This window comes from Pinus tabuliformis, chromosome X, assembly GCF_031772625.1.
Source record: "Pinus tabuliformis cultivar Carrire ecotype Pingquan chromosome X, CPIR1, whole genome shotgun sequence".
NCBI lineage: Eukaryota > Viridiplantae > Streptophyta > Pinopsida > Pinales > Pinaceae > Pinus > Pinus tabuliformis.
The window spans coordinates 976,993,912-977,007,147 of NC_142308.1; the positions used below are offsets into that span (position 1 = coordinate 976,993,912).

The 13,236-nt window shown below is 35.2% G+C and overlaps 1 pseudogene; it reads right to left on the reverse strand.

Moving 5' to 3' along the window:
* Positions 1-1,972: 1,972 nt before the first annotated feature.
* On the reverse strand, positions 1,973-12,670 carry LOC149142992 (protein NRT1/ PTR FAMILY 2.9-like; annotated as a pseudogene).
* Between the last annotated feature and the right edge of the window lie 566 nt (positions 12,671-13,236).

Genomic DNA, 13,236 nt, shown 5'->3' on the forward strand with positions numbered 1-13,236 from the left:
CAATAGTTTGGTGTCAAATATGGTGAATCCTTTACTCCAATAGCAAGGTTATACATTATCATAACTATTTTATCCACTAGAGCTCAACATAAATGGAAGGTCTATCAACTTGATGTAAAATCTCCTTTCTTAAATGGTATAGCGTCCTAGTTTTGAGGTTCCATGACATGAGCATAAAGTAAACAGATTGAAGAAAACCTTGTATGGATTGAAACAAGATCCAAGATCTTGGTATAATATTATCAACATCTATCTCATCAAAAATGGTTTCTACAGAAGCAACCATGATCCAACTTTGTATTCCAAAACTCATGAAGTTAAAATTTGTGTTGTACGGATTTATGCACATGATCCTCTTTATACAAGAAATATGATGTTAGAAGACTTCAAAGAAGTAATTGAAACAAAGTTTGATATGATTGATCTAGGGGTCATGAAATGCTTCTTAGGCATTGAAATTAAATAATCGCATAATGGAATTTTTGTTGGTCAACAAAACTATGCCACTGACATCATCCAAAAATTCAGAATGGCCAATTGAAAACTAGCTAATACACCAATTGCTCAAGGCACCAAGCTGATCAAAGAAGATGTAGCACCACCAATTGATCACATTGTATAAAAGTCAAGTTCTCTGTATCTCACTGCAACTAGACCTAATATCATGTTTGCAGCAAGTTTTGTCTCCAGTTTGATGTAGTCACCTAAGATTCCTTATTGGAAGGTTGCAAAAAAGATATATTGCAGGGACCATAGACTATGGTTTGTTCTACACACATTCTGAAAATTGTTCCCTTTTAGGTTATACAGATAACGATTATGCAAGTAGTATAGATGATCACAAAAACACCTGAGGGTATGCTTTTCACCTTGGAACCAATTTGATCTCATTAGAATCCAGGAAACACTCAATCATTTCAATATCTTTTGCAGAGACATAATATGTAGCAGAAAATTAAGCAATGTGGTTGAGAAGATTATTAGACAATATTTCAAATGTTCAGAGGGAACCAACTCCTATTCTGCTTTGATAACAATTCAACGATTTCTTGATCAAAAAATCATGTTTTGCACAAAAAGAGCAAACACATTGACGCACGTGTTCATTTCATCATTGAGTTTCTCAATGATGGAGACAAAGTACTTTCTTTTTGTGGTTCCAAAGATGAGCTTGCAGATATTTTCACAAAGCCATTGGGAAAAAAATGTATTTGAATTTCAAAGGGAGAAATTAGGCATTGTAGGTGTCTTTGCTTGCAACAGTTGAGATTAGGAGGGGATCCAGAGATATTAATCTCATTGTATGATAGGTGTCATTACCTTTATTTCCACTATCAGCTAGGTGTCATAGTCATTTAGATTTACTTTACTTTAGTCGAGTTTCACTCGAGTCATTTATTGTTGATGCCTTCCATATAATCTATTTCACTATTTTGAATATTGAGAAAAGCAATCTTTGCTCCATGTTTTTCATTCCTTAACAATATTTAAATGAAATTATTAAACTTTACCATTATAATATTTACAAAAATAATTGATAAAGCTATTTATGATCCTTTTCTTTAAGAATATTTAAAATAAATATTTAAATTCATAATAAAAATTATTAGTCACAATATAAAGAAGATTACAAGTTGACATAAATTCAATACTGAAAAACACTAAATTGTCTCAAGTCATCTAAGAAAATCTTTCTTTCATGTTAAAACAAACATCCTTATTCATAAAATCAAAATTATACATCTTATGACTCCTAATCAATGCTTCCAAGACTTTCAAGCCTCATAACTAATGGTGACAGTTAGCTTCCTGAGACTTTCAAGCTAGAGATCATTTATAAGACATTAATAATAGCATGGTTGTAGCAGGACACTAAGTATTTATTATAGGTAATTGCAACTCTGCATGAAAAATTATATTTATGCATCAGGAAAGATTGATTATCATGCCCAATAATGGATATTTGGGTTGTTTAATCCTCAACGGTTGTTTTGTATCTGTACCAGCGTGCAATGATGACGAAGTACACTAAATTGACAATGACATATCCCGTGATTAGCCAGTAAAAGTTATCAATTTGGGCCTTGTTCATGTTTTGTGCAAGCCAGTTATGGTGACTGGGACTGCCTATGGTGTCATGCACAATCTCGACGAGGAGACTGCTGAGATAACTACCCACACCCATAGACAAGAAGACGAGCACACCCCCGACACTCCTCAAGGTTTCGGGGAATTGACAGTACAAAAATTCCTACCAATCCAATTACACCAAACACATCTACCAGACCGGACAGAGAATACTGAGGAACCAGCCACAGTGCTAACATCAGAATCACGTCCCCCGGTTTCTCCATTAAACCATGGCTTACCGCCACGTTCCAACGCTTCGTCTCGACAATCGTAGCTAAGGGCATCGACAATGTGGTGAGGGAAAATATGCTCGACATTCTTTGTAATATTGTTATGCCAATGACTTCCTTGGTCATCGGCCTGGAGAAGGGCATGATAAGTTTTTCGTAGATGGGCAAAAACAAGGTGAGCCATAGCATACTGAAAAATGCAAATGACGTTGCAGGGATCTAGAAGTGATTTCCTACGTGTCTATCCATCGTCACCGCTTGCAAAACTAAGAATGTGTTTAGCTGTACCATACACACAAACATGGCGATCGTGGTTGACCATATGGGCACTATTCTTATAACTAATTTCATTTCTTCCACTTGCTGAAGACTGCACAATCTCCATCGATTGGCTACGGATCCGTCTTCCTTTAAATCTTCTTGGGTTTTGATAGAACCCTTGTTCTATTACGTTCTATAAAAAAATGTTGAAAAACTAAATTATAGCGAGCAAGAACAATTGACATACACTACTGAATCAATCATACTTTGGTCCTGTAAGCTTACATGAATTGGTTTGTTAGAGCCATCTTTGATTTAAGTGTTAGCTAAATAATGATTGTTTAATGCGGAATTAAAACTTAAAGAAATCATAAAGAATGTAAAAAACTTGACGCCCAAGAAAACATACTTCCGGCCATTGATGCTATTCACACTCCGATGTATTTCATACAAAACTACCTATAATCTGAGAAAACTCCTCTGGTGCAAGAGAATGGAAAGTTGAAAGATGACCTTCAAAATTCCTTAAAGAAAGTGAAGAGCTTTTACAGTTACAGGAGAAAAACACGAGTTTAGAAGAACAAATTACAACCAACGATGCGATTATAAAAAGCCTAAAAGATAAAGCAGATATGTTACATATCAAAAGTGAAAAGCGTGAGGCTGGGATGGCTCATATTTATATTCAGAAGGGTGAGCTGCTACACAAAAGAGATGAAATTAGCAATCAAGAACTTTCCTATGCTCTATCAGAGATAAATGATCTTAAAGTCAATGTTTTGTCCGAGACAAATGATCCCTTATCAGCGAAGGCGGTGACCGAAAAAAGAACTGCAAGCAAGCTACCTGCAAATCGAACAACATCAAGGATCATGCCTAAGAAAAATACGCCAAGTAGGATGCAGCAAAAATCGAACAATGAGGAGCAGCAGCAACAACATAGATAAAAATTCACCCAAAATCTCTCATCCGTGTGGCACTTCCAAGCTTTGCTCACTTTAACTTGATGGTGTAAAGCTGAAGGGGATTGAGTTAGTGAGCTTGGGGAGCAAACAGAAGTATATATAGCCACGCTTCCATCAAGCTTCTGTTGGCTATGTGTCAAGTGTTCCACAGATCATGGTATAGAACTGCAGAGGGAGTAATGGACCACTCCAGAAGCTCCCAACAAGAAATTAATTAACTACAGTTGATTTCCAGAATTTAAGGAAATAACTGCAGTTGGTTTCCATAATCTAAGGAAATGACTGTAGTTGGTTTTCAGAAATTACTGCAGTTGGTTTCTAGGAAGCCATTGGGAGAGGGAGCTTAACGTTCTCCCACTTGGTCCATACTTCCAATCTTAATGTCTCATCTTAAAACCCATTGATAATCTGTATTAAGTAATAGATACATGAATCATGGCGATAAGTCCTCTAATGACGAGTATTATCTTCCATGTATTACTATGTATTTATTTCTATTAAAATTTATGTGGCATAAATTTCTTAATGAATAAACCTTATGTTTATTCTTGGTCATACACAGATGAATTCTCTCAAATCAAATTAAGGTGCACATAAATATGAGAAAAGCATCACAGTAATTTAGAATTTCATTAAAATAACATTGTCCATACAATGAGAAACTACATAATGGAACCAAGTCCCATATTCATTACATGATGCTTGAATTTAAATGGTGGCATGCCCTTAGTCAAAGGATCAATGATCATCAACTCAGTGCTAACATGCTCAATGAACACTTTATTTTCTTTAACACGTTCTCTTATAGCTAAATACTTAATGTCGATGTGTTTATTTCAACTCCCACTTTTGTTGTTTTTAGCCATAAAAACAACAGCTAAATTGTCACATTCTCAATGGCTTAGAGATAGAATCCATAATTCTAAGCCCATAAATGAAACTCTTAAGCCATACACCATGTAAAGTAGCCTCAAAACAGGATACGAACTCGACTTCCATAGTGGAAGTGGAAATCAAGGTCTGCTTGGCACTCCTCCATGATACAACTCCACTGGCCATGATAAAAATGTATCTTTATGTTGATTTGCATGAATCAACACATCCAGCAAAGTCAGAATATGAGTAGCCAATTACTTCCAAATTGTCCACCCGTCTATACATAAGCATGTAGTTTTTGGTTCCTTGAAGGTACCTCATTACTTTCTCTTATAGATCTCCGGTGGTATAAATATGGATCACTCTGATATCGTCCCAACATTCCCACAACAAATGCAATGTCAGGTCTTGTGTAGACCTGACCATACATTAAGCTTCCGACAGCAGAAGCATATGGAATGTTCTTCATTTGTTCCATTTCAAAGTTGTTCTACGGGCATTGGTTCAAATTAAACCTATCACCCTTCACAATGGGAGCGACACTTGGTGAACAATCCTTCATCCGAAATCTATATAAAATTTTATTAATATAGGATTCCTGAGATAAACCCAAGATGCCTCAAAATCTATCTCTATGGATCTTAATTCCAATGACATAAGATGCCTCACCCATATCCTTCATATCGAAATTTTTAGAGAGGAATTGTTTCACCTCATGCAACAAACCCTTATCATTGGTTGCTAGCAAAATTTCATCCACATATAAAACAAGAAAACAAATTTTACTCCCACTAACTTTCAGGTATATACATTGATCCATAATATCTTCTACAAACCAAAAGAAGAAATCACATTATGGAATTTCAAATACCATTGACGAGATGCTTCTTTCAAACCATATAATGATTTATTGAGCTTGCAAACCAAATGCTCACCATCACTAGAGGGGAATCCTTCAGGTTGTTTCATGGAAACCTCCTCCTCTAGATCTCCATTGAGAAATGTCGTTTTCACATCCATTTGTTGCAACTCTAAGTCAAAATGGGCTACTAATGCCATAATAACGTGCAAGGAATCTTTCTTAGATACAGGAGAGAAAGTCTCCGTGTAATCGATTCCTCCTTTCTGAGTGAATCCCTTAGCAACAAGTCTTGCCTTGTATCTCTCAATGTTGTCCAATGAGTCTTTCTTTGTCTTAAAGACCCATTTACATCCAATGGATTTTGCACCATTAGGAAACTCAACAAGATCCCAAACTTCGTTACTCTTTATAGAATTCATCTCTTCCTTCATGTCATCGTACCATAATTCTAATTTTTTGCAGCTCATGGCTTATGAAAAGGACTGAGGATCATTTTCGGCTCCAATGTTATAGTTAGATTCATGCAGATACATAACATAATCATCAGGAATTACTGATCTCTTTGGTCTAGTAGATCTTCTTAATGTTGTACCACCATATTCCTTAGAAGTATGTGGTTCAACTCATTGTTCAAAAGTTCTTCGCAACTCTTGAACTGCCTGATCTACTGGAATGTTGTCAGCAGCTTGTGGAACTTCAAAAATTGGTTATTCAACACCAGTTTGTACTTGAGGGGGGCTATTAAAAATAGCCAATTTATCACTTGAGGTGGAAGGTTGAGATTCTGAATGATCCTTCTCAGAAACTATGTTCCTGGCAAGGAAAATTTTAAGGATGGAAAATTTTCTTGAAGTTTAAAACATTGGCGAATCTCACTAATCCCTAATATGCAAATTATAAATGTTTATTGATATATTTGTAAAATTATTCAAATTTATAATTATTTTATATATAGTCTCTATATAATGTTGGCGATTTTTAAGGTAAAATAATTTTATATTCTAAAATTTGGGCGAATCGTCTTTTATAAAATTGGAAATTGGCGAATATTTTTTGTGGAAAAATCATGGAAAATTAGCCCACTAGGCGAACATTAGCCCCTAAAATTTTCCATGGTTCCTGGTTTGATCGCTCCCACTGATCAAGTCATTTTCAAGAAACTTTGCATTTATTGATTCCACAATCCTAGTGATGTGAGATGGAAAATACAACCTGTAACCTTTATACCTTTAAGCATATCCAATGAAATACCCACTAATGGTCCTTGGGTCCAACTTCTTCTGTTGTGGATTATATATTCTCACTTCAGACGAGCATCCCCAAATGCGCATATGTCACAAACTCGGTTTCCAACCTTTCCATAATTCAAATGGAATTTTAGGAACAGCCTTGGTCGGAACTCTATTTAATATATACACTGCCGTCTTAAGTGCTTCAGTCAACAAGGATTTAGGAAGATTGGAGTTATTAAGCATACTCCGCACCATGTCCAATAATGTTTGGTTTCTTCTTTCTGCTATACCATTCTGGTCAGGTGAACTAGACATGGTGTATTGGGCAACAATCCCATGCTCTTGAAGAAATTTTGCAAATGGCCTAGGCGCTTGTCCATCTTCTCTGTATCTACCATAATATTCTCCACCTCTATCTGATCTCACAATCTTAATTTTCTTGTCGTATTGTTTCTCTACTTCATCCTTAAAGATCTTAAAGGCATCTAATGCTTCACTCTTTTTATGAAGCATTTAGAGATACATATATCGTGAGTAATCATCTATAAAAGAGATGAAGTATCTCTGACCATGTGAGTCCATTTATAGACTACATATATCAGTATGTATGATCTCTAATATGTCTGAACTCCTATTGGCACCTTTCTTTGACTTGTTGGTCCGCTTTCCCTTTATGCAGTCCACACAAGTCTCAAAATCAGTAAAATATCCCTTCATTTACTAATCTTTTAATTCTTTCTAGGGAGATATGACATAATCTCTGGTGCCATAATTTAGAGTAATCTTCATTAATAACACATCTTTTAGTGCCAATGTGAATATGCATTGAATCATAAGTGACATTGTTTTGTAAATTAATGCAGTAAAGACCATTAGACAAAATACCATTCCCAACATAATTAGATTTATAAAATAAATTGAAAGATGTTTCTAAAAAGTTGAAAGAATATCCAAAAGGTACAAGCCTTGAACCTGAAATCAAGCTTCTAGAAAAAATTGGAACATAAAAAGTATTTTCTAATTCTAAAACAAAGCCACTACTTAAACTTAAATATCATGTTCCTATAGCTTCCACATGCAAGCCCATCTTGTTTCCTAATAATATGCTTTACTCACTTCCCACTGGCTTCCTTAGGTTTTGCAAACCCTGTAAGGAATTCAAAATGTGAATTGTTGATCCAGAATCAATCCCACCATGTGTTAATATTGACATTAACCATATTAGATTCATAACAAACAAATGAGATTGGATTATCTTTGTCTGCAAGCCATTTCTGAAATTTGGCGCATTCCTTCTTCATGTGTGCCTTTTTTTACAGAAGAAACACTTAGAATCCTTCTTGATATTGGCTTGAGGAGGTACTTTACCTTTTTCTTTTTGATTGGCTTGAGATTTTCCATTTCCTCGCATTGCCAGCATTGCACTTTCTCTCAGTTCTATCACCAGTCTCTCTTCCTCTTGAACACACATGGTCATGAGTTCATTAATTGACAATTTATCCTTATGTGTGTTGTATGAGATTTTCAAGGGTCCGTATTAGTGCGAAAGCGTGTTCAGAATGTAGTGCACCAGGAAGGACTCCGATATTTCAACCTCAATTCTCTTCAATTCAGCCACAGTGTCCCTCATTTGCATGATGTGCTCGTGCACACCTTTCACACTGGTGAGCCTCAGGGATGAGAACTCCATGATTAGATTGCTTGCTAGTGCCTTTTATGAAGTGAAAAATTGATCATCAATGGCTTTCAGTGAGTCTCATACCTTTTCATGTTGATCAACGGAACCACGAATACCAGCTAAAATTTTAGTCTTAATGAACATCATGCTTAGGCGATTAGATTGCTCCCATCATTCATAAAGCGCGATGTCCGCTACAGTGTTGGTATTAGTGAGTGCCAATTGTTCATCTTTCCTAATAGAATAGTCTATGTCCATTCACCCCAAATGAAGGAAAACTCTCACTTTTCAGACCTTATAGTTATCTCCTTTAAATTCAGGGATATCACAACGAATTTCAAAGAAATTTGCAGGTTGTACAACTGCATAAAATTAAATATCACATGATTATGTTAAAATTGACGCCTAAAAATAAAATTTCATGCTTTACCAATGTAAACCATGCTTAAAATTGAATCTAATGACAAAAAAGTTGCCTATGGGCTAAATTTTCAATTCAAGCAGATTCAATTATTCTTTATGATAAAATTTATCAAATTATTCACTTAATTCACAATTCTAAAGGTATATTATGATTATAATTCGATATGAATTTTATCTTAGATTTGAACACAATGATAAAACTATTAATTCATAATTCCTGTGGGTAAGTTATGAATATTTTATCCTAATTCATTATATAAATATAAAAAAAATCATGTGGAATAAAATTTATTATATTTGTATAATTAATTACATTTAATGTCTAAATATTCTTTATGTGATCCTAATCAATCATAATATATAATATTATTTAATTAGAGATGTTGTGGCTATTCTCTAATCAATTAAAATTATATGGATCACTAGACATTATTTCTTACATAGAAATTAACTTGATATGAGAATAACGATAATTTGCATAAATAAAACTATAATATTCATGCATAACATTTAACGATCGGTCTCGTATACTCATCCAAAATAACATGTTTTAATTTAAAACAGAAATAATCAATTCATGCAAATTGAATATGAGCATAATTAATAAATTTTGCACAATAATTATCCAAAATACATATAATTAAATAAATATTATAAGCATAAAAATTGAGCAAAACTTAGACATATTTTCAAGTAAATGCCATAATTCAGAAAATTCTCAAAAGATAACATTAGCAAAATAGAGCATGTCTATAAACACCAAGACAGAGATAACAAATGTTAGCTAAATAACGATTCTTTAATGCGGAATTAAAACTTGAATAAATCGTAAAGAATGTAAAAAACTTGATGCCAAGAAAACATACCCCCGGCCATTGATGCTATTGACACTCCGATGTATTTCGTACACAACCGCCTACAATCTGAGCAAACTCCTCCCATGCAAGAGAATGGAAAGTTGAAAGATGACCTTCAAAATGCCTTAAAGAAAGTGGAGCTTTTACAGTTACAGGAGAAAAACACTAGTTTAGAAGAACAAATTACAACCAACGATGCAATTATAAAAACCCTAAAAGATAAAGCAAATATGCTACATATGGTTCATATTTATATTCAGAAGGGTGAGCTCCTACGTAAAATAAATGAAATTAGCAATTAAGAACTTTCATACGCTCTATCAGAGATAAATGATCTTAAAGTCAATGTTCTATCCGAGACAAATGATCCCTTATCAGCGAAGGTGGTGACTGAAAAACAAACTGCAAGCAAGCTGCGTGCAAATCGAACATCATCAAGGATCACGCCTAAGAAAAATACGACACGTAGGATGCAGCAGTAATCGAAGAATGAGGAGCAGAAGCAACAACGTAGTTAAAACTTCACCCAAAATCTCTCATCCGTATGACACTTCCAAGCTCTACTCACTCTAACTTGATAGTGAGCTTGGGGAACAAACATAAGTATATATACCCAAGCTTCCATCAAACTTCTATTGGCTGTGTTAAGTGTTCCACGGATCATGGTAGCGAACTACAGAGGGAGTAATTGGCCACTCCATAATCTCTCATCCGCATGGCACTTCCAAGCTCTGCTCACTCTAACTTGATAGTGAGCTTGGGGACCAAACATAAGTATATATACCCAAACTTCCATCAAGCTTCTATTGGCTATGTGTTAAGTGTTCTACAAATCATGGTAGAGAACTACAGAGAGAATAATGGACAACTCCATAAGCTCCCAACAAGAAATTAATTAATTGCAGTTGATTTCCGTAATTTAAGAAAATTACTATAGTTGGTTTCCATAACCTAAGAAAATGACTACAGTTGGTTTCCAAAAATCACTGCAGTTGGTTTCCAAAAAGCCATTGAAAGTGGGAGCTTAAAACTCCGTTTTGTGGAGGGTCATAGTAATCGGGTGTCGCGAAGGCAATGATAAATGGAGTTTTCTTCGCACAACAACTAATACTTGAAGCAAGTTGGTGAATGAGCTTCATTCTGGTGTAACACGATTGTAGAGCTTTGCCCCAAGAAGTAATCTTGTGACAGAAAGAAACACCAGAATGGTGGGGATATCAAAACCCCAACCCCAGATTATATTAACTTGAATGTATACTATGACAATGAGTGCCACCACCATCGATATCGTGGCTGAAAAGAAATACCAGTTGAAGAAGCTCTGTGAACTTCTTTTCCCCTTTTCGCTAGTGTAATTGAATTGATCTGCTCCAAATGCTAACGAACACGGTCTGATTCCCCCTGCTCATATGCCCATCATTATAAAGGAGGAATAGAGTAAGGCATTTTGACGTCCTGATGCAAGTCTACATAGGGTTCCTGCATTAGTGTTGCATGGAGGCGGCCTGAACTGCGGAAATATGGTTGTAAGCGAGAGAAGAGCCAGTCCCTTCACAATAAAAACCAACATATTAGATACATTTTCCACTTTATGGCAGACAGAGAGAGTTACTGCCTAGAGTCAAAACTTTTCTTTCGAATTACTTTGGTTATGATATATTTCTTGACTTTGGTTAAAATAGATTTCTTGACATTTTTTATGTGAGAAGGAAACCTACGATGACAGATGCTATGCTGCCAAGAGTAATAGTCCAGTATCTACCAATATAAGAATCAGAGAGAAACACGCCCAGAAGAGAGGCAACGTTCACCATTCCCTTCCACACGTGAATAATGTATGCAGCCATCACATTTGGCACGTGGGATTCTATTGTTAACTAGACAATGAAATTTGAGGACAAACCCAGAGTTACTAAATTCTCACAAGCCCCGTTTCTTGCCATTTCAACACCGACAAATCCAATTTTTATCATGAAGATACATCTGCCAAATCGCTAAATTAATGACATATTACACACATTGGATAAAAACAAACTCTGTTGTGAGAAAAAACACGCCCATCTTTGTGCGAGGGTGAACTATCGAGTTAACAATAACATTTAAAGATATATCCAAAATGGGTCTAACTATGGAACACGTTGGGCATCTAAAACTGTTAAAAAAACAAAGTCTAACCTATTGTTGTAAGACAACTATAGGAAATTGGGCTGCGAGTAATCATATGTTTGGGAACATGATCAGATGTGCAAGACCAAACAGGAAACAAAACAGGGAAAACTAGCAGAGCACATAAACAAGATTAAAATGTACTGTGGGTGGATTGGATTTCTTCCATTAGACTTTTTCTATTCAATATGCTTCGACCTAAACTAAGCATAATATAAAAAAAAACATAAAATTATTATAAAAACCTAGAAAAATAAACCTACTCGTCATAAATTACTACTTATTTATTTCCAATTTTACAAAGCTGAAGGTAATATTGACTAAAAAAACATAAAATGGTTATAAAAACCTAGAAAAAGAAGCAGACTGGTCATAAATTGCTACCTATTTATTTTCAATTTTACACAGCTGCCGGTAATATTAACTGAAGCAGTACGACAATGGCATGAACAAATAGGACAGAGACATATTTTGACACGGGTTAAATTAAATGATGAGAGAACTTTAGACTATGGAAGCAACGCATGGTACCTCAATCAATGGAGAGACTAAGAATTTTACTAGATATATCATTTAAAAAAGCAAAATTTTTGTGAGAGAAGGCATTGAGTTATCAATATTAAACTAGCCCAGGGTAGTAACTGTCATTAATGACACTAATATGGGTTGTCGTTTACCTATGATAAAAGGAAGAGCCTTCCATCTCCCTCGGATTCTGCGATCGAAGGACCCCTCCTCATCTGTCTCCCCCTTGGTCAACTTTTGGGCCTTTGTTGGAGCTGCCACGTGACCACGAACACACGAAAAACTATTGAGTTTGCTGTGCAAGAACGACATGATTGACACCACCTGAACTCTGGTTCTGTACTGGTAATTTCCCCATTCTTCTTCGTCCACCACATTGCTGCCTTCATTTATATCACACACTGGATTATGTAATTTACGTACAGATGGTAGAGAACCCAACTCCATCTGATTCTGGGTAGCCATGACTCTGGAAGCCGGTGAGTAATGAGGGACGCAAAGTAGCACAGCCACATGAAAATGCTTGGTTGGCTCAACCAGATGCATTTATGGGTACTCGGAAGCGGACTTACGCAAGGATATGCAACCAGAAAGCACGAGATCTCAAGTAATGTCAAGAGATTGTTAAAGTGAGGTAACATGTGGTATCAGCTAAAGCAACTTTATCAGATTGGGCAGGAAAGTAAATAAAAAGAATTTTTAATGATGATGGTGAGGATATCACTTAAATTAAGTCTATATATGCAAAGAAAATGAATGAAACTTGATCTTCATAATGAGAATGATATCATCTAAAACAAAAAAAAATTGTGAAAGGAAAGTGAATAACACTTCTTGATAAGATGATATCACTTGAAACAAATTTATATATGTAAAGGAAGCGAATGCATTTTTTTTTATGATGATGAGATTATCACTTAAAGAAAATTTATATATGTAAGGGAAGTGAAAGATATTTTTTTATGATGCTGATATAATTACGAGTATGCGTATATCAATAAAAAAAATTAAACTATTTTTTTTTGTAAAGG